The sequence below is a fragment of the Micropterus dolomieu genome, linkage group LG09 (genome assembly GCF_021292245.1).
Source record: "Micropterus dolomieu isolate WLL.071019.BEF.003 ecotype Adirondacks linkage group LG09, ASM2129224v1, whole genome shotgun sequence".
Lineage (NCBI taxonomy): Eukaryota > Metazoa > Chordata > Actinopteri > Centrarchiformes > Centrarchidae > Micropterus > Micropterus dolomieu.
This window is the reverse complement of record NC_060158.1, coordinates 24,630,167-24,634,607: the sequence shown is the minus strand read 5'-3', so window position 1 is coordinate 24,634,607 and position 4,441 is coordinate 24,630,167. Positions and strand designations below refer to the sequence as shown.

General features: G+C 41.2%; 1 protein-coding gene across 1 annotated transcript in view; it reads right to left on the bottom strand.

Moving 5' to 3' along the window:
* LOC123976171 (CMP-N-acetylneuraminate-beta-galactosamide-alpha-2,3-sialyltransferase 1-like) overlaps positions 1–1,649 on the bottom strand; it is a 58,080-nt gene extending 56,431 nt beyond the window's left edge. The window contains exon 1 of the mRNA XM_046058084.1: positions 1,539–1,649. The gene's annotated coding sequence lies outside the window, so the exon portion shown is untranslated. The remainder of the gene's footprint in view (positions 1–1,538) is intronic.
* Positions 1,650–4,441: the final 2,792 nt, after the last annotated feature.

The following is a 4,441-nucleotide window of genomic DNA, read 5'->3' as shown; positions in this document are numbered from 1 at the left end:
TTGGGGTAACATAAATATTATCGCAGGAGTCCGGAAGGATAGCTTTGGATAAATAAATAAAAGCCAGGGAATAAATGACAAGCTGTGTTTTCCCTGAACCGACTGAAACACACGTTTGTGTCAGGTTGCCTTTGGCCTGGATTTAGGATGACATGGTAAAACACAGCTTTGTAGAAACAAGGGTAGGCTCGCTATCAATACTACACCGACTGAAGGGCTCATAAAAAGACAAATGAGGCTTAAACTGTTCACTGATGACCATGTAAAGATAGTTGTTCCACTTATGGTGATTTCTTACTTTCTTTGTGTTTGTATGTTCTATTTTAGGAGATACTTTAATCTGACAGTGATGATAAATCAAATGCAAATTAATTATTTATGTCAAATTTGATCTAAACTCATCAATCAATAGATGTTACAAGCTATAACCTAGAGTAGCTAAATATTTTTAGTAAATGTAGTCAATTTACTTGATCAGTCTGGGACTTTTGTGTTGAGTTTTTCATGCTTGTCTGTGGTTACTTTCTGCCTTTGGGTGGCTACGATCACAGTAAAGTAGATCAGTGCTGAATTAGTGTGGTCTGTTCTTCTTCTGTACTGATTGGGTGACAACAGTTCAAATTTAGTGGCTGTAAAATCCACAGGGCGGAGCTCATTATCATTTTACAAAACGCCGTTTTTTACACCGTTTGTTTAGTTAACAAAACGGCGTTTAAAACGGCGTTTTGTTAACTAAACGCCGCTTTTTACGGCGTGCCACAAGAAAACGGCGTTTTTCGCGCCGTTTTTATACACAAAACGCCGTTTTAAACGCGTTTTGTTAGCAAAACATGCTACAAGAGTGACGTTTTTTGGCACTAATGGCTTGCCATACTGTGGAGTTGAATTTTACACTGACTTTTAACTCTGCTCTTTGAGTTGGTTTACTCTCCATATAGTTGTAAATACTTTGTAGGTTAAAATAGGTTGACACTGAAATATTGACACTATTTTTTACTGTGTACCCGTTAACCTCTAGGGTAGACTTTAGGCCCTAATAGGCAGCTGAGCGGGAGCCAGGAGACTGAGCATGGGGCAATAACAAACACAGGGACAGACGGGAACACTGGAAACACAGTGAAGTGAAAGAACAAAAGGAGACACTATAGGAAAACACTGATGACAATCGCATTAATCACCATTCACTCCCTGGTCAAATGACATCGGCGGTGATGCAGGTAATGTCCTCTCTTTTTGATTAGCAGATGTCTATCAGGCCTTAACGTTACAACCATATGTGTGAAGTAAAAACACCATACTAGGTGTGCCGGCCGAGACTTTATAGCTGGGCTGTTATGTTTTTCAGAGCACACAAACTCTGTAAACACACACCAAGCATGGTACTATTACCCAGAACCACAGCTTCTACACCTTATCTTTACACTTTATACGTAACGTTACAGCCCACAGCGAGGTTATTATTAGCCGCATTTAAAACTCATACATGTCATCAACAGTTAGTCTAATATAACTAACTTGCTAATGTTGTCATATCTTACCTGCTGTACTGGCCACTGTTTTCTCGTCAGATGGATAGCATTCCTTTCACTGTTGACTTTGTGTGTGAGGCCACATGGAAGAAATGCTGTAAGCTTTTAGTTATGGTATTATAAATGATAGTCCTCCCCCCAGCCCTGCTCACTCCCTCTGCTTGCTTTCATGGCGGTGTGCTGGCAGTCAGAGCTCCCCCTGCAGTCCATAAAGTGCCTCTGCGCCTTCCAAACCCTCCCTGCAGCTCCTCATTTGCATACACGACTCAATCCTCAGTCCCCAAAACCTCAAACCTAAATGACTAAATGTCCAATCCTAAATACAAAATGCCCTATCCTACACTGTAACAAATGTTCCTGTAAAATAACAGTAAAGTAAAGTTATTTTTACAGTATTCATACATAAAATGACATAAACCAGAGAAACTGTATATTTCTGTATTTCTATAATATACCGTCATTTTACAGTAGTAGTCTGTATTCCAGAAATACAGTATATTTCTGTAGTCACACTGGAAAATGATTTCACAGTCTAATACAGTAAAAAAATAAAAATAAATGCAGCATATTATTTGGAAATTAAAATAATATTGTTTAGGTTGTTACTTTAACTTCTCACAGTTTACTGTAGACAGACACAATAGATAAAACAATAACTAAATTTATCAGTTTCCTAAAATATCAGTCTTCATTGCAATCAATATTGATTACAATGAACTTCAGTATTCTCAGGCCTATAGACAGTTGCTTAAGATATGCATTATTGTGAATATTATGCAAAATAAGCAATACAAACTTCAAAATCAAATGTCAACATGAATACAAAAAATGAAAAACAAAGAAAAAAAACCCTGTTGGACGACGCTGGGAAGAGATTTCTAGTAGCAAACAGAAACAGCCTAGTAGTGTCTGCTTTACACTATGGCAATAAACTTAAAGACTATTTAAGGAACATTAAAGGAACACTCCACTTTTTTTGGAAATAGGCTCATTTTCCAACTCCCCTAGAGTTAAACGGTTGAGTTTTGCCGTTTTAAAATCTATTCAGCAAATCTCCGGGTCTTGTGGTAGCACTTTTAGCATAGCTTAGTGTTGTGGTGGCAGCCCAGCTGACGGTGAGTGTCCTGTTTTTTTTCCTCCTTTTTATCAGTTGTTCTGTTTTTTCCTTGGTTTTCTGTTCCCTGCCTGCCTCCCTGTGTTTTCTCCCTTGTGTGCTCTCTCTCTCCCTCTGCTCCTGAGCCCAGCCAACTACCTGCACCTGCATCTCATCAGCCACCTCGTCAGCCTGCCACACCTGCCAGTAATCCCTCTCTGCCTGTATTTCAACCCCGGTTCTCCACACCATCCTCGCTTGATCATCGTTGCTCCATACCTGGTGCCATTTCTGTGTTCAGGCTTTCATGTTTTGGATTTTTCTCAGTTTCCCTGTGCTTTGTTGCTGCTGTCCCTAACCCTGTCTCTTTGTCTGCTTTTCTCCCAGGTTCACTCACCCTTGTCCTCCGTTTTGTCGGCTGGACTAACCCTCCGGTCCTCTCCTCCCTGTTCTCCCTTGCCTCCTCTCTTCCTCGGCCCCAGTGTCCCCCGGCTCTCTGGTCCCAGTCTCCTCGGTTCCCCGTGCCCGTGTCTCCCCAGCATCCACCTCTCCCTCCACTCCATCCCTCACCCCCCTCATTCTTCAATAAACCTCCTTCCCTCTGAGCTCTGCATTTGGGTCCTCTGTCCCCACACCACCCTAACAGCTTAGCCTAGATCTTTGAATCTGATTAGACTGTTAGCATCTCTCTCAAAAATTACCAAAGGGTTTCAATACTTTTCCTATTTAAAACTTGACTCTTCTGTAGTTACATCCTGTACAATCAGGAATGTACTTTATCCACTCCAAGATAATGCTCAGAGTGGGGTTGCAACAACATACTGTTTTGTGTACATTCAATTAAATGCAATTAACTTTTGTTTTTTTGTCTTTCTTCATTGCACAAATAGTGGACTTATAGAATAGTGGACACATAGAAGTGACATCAAATGGAAGTTGTCAACTTCCGTTGTGGCCTTTTGTATTTGTGTTGTGGCTTTTGTAATCATGTTGTGGCATTTATATTTCCGTTGTGGTTTTTGAATTTGTTTTGTGGCTTTTGTGTTCGTGTTGTGGCGTTTGTAATTGTGTTGTGGCTTGTGTAATTGTGACCCACGAAAATGAACTCTGTTGTATTGTAGCCTACTGTATTACTCTGTATTGACTGCAGCTTATTTGTTTAGTTTTTGATGCATCCTCCAATTAGTACAGCGCTACAAATGATAATATGCTTGCTACTGTGTGCCGGCGACAAGCAGTGCGTAAAATAATAACACTTTAATAATACCATAAAGGGCGGAATTGCGGTCTCTCCTTGAGCAATAGCCTTTGATGGCATTTTTCAGGCGACTGATCCATCCATCCATCGTCAGCCACTTATCCTGCATACAAGGTCGTGGGAGGCTGGAGCCAATCCCAGTTGACATTGGGCGAAAGGCGGGGTACACCCTGAACAGGTCGCCAATCCATCGCAGGACCACACATAGACAAACAACCACTCACACTCACAATTTAGGGTCACCAATCAACCTAGGCTGCATGTCTTTGGACGGTGAGAGGAAGCCGGAGCACTCGGAGACAACCCACACAAAGTTACAAAAGTAGCTTAGTTGTTAAAACGGGGTGGTGACATGACTATATATGTCAGAGCATCAAACCGATAAACATCGTTGTGAGCTAGCTAACCAATTTATCATGTCATTTACTTAGAACTTACAGTAGGTATGTTCATAACAAGTCAGCTTTCCATGCAGACGATCAAGTATATAGTTGTATTGTAACTGTAGACAAAATAGCACAGTTCAAAAGAGTAAAAGCCCCCCCCCCCCCCCCCCCCCCC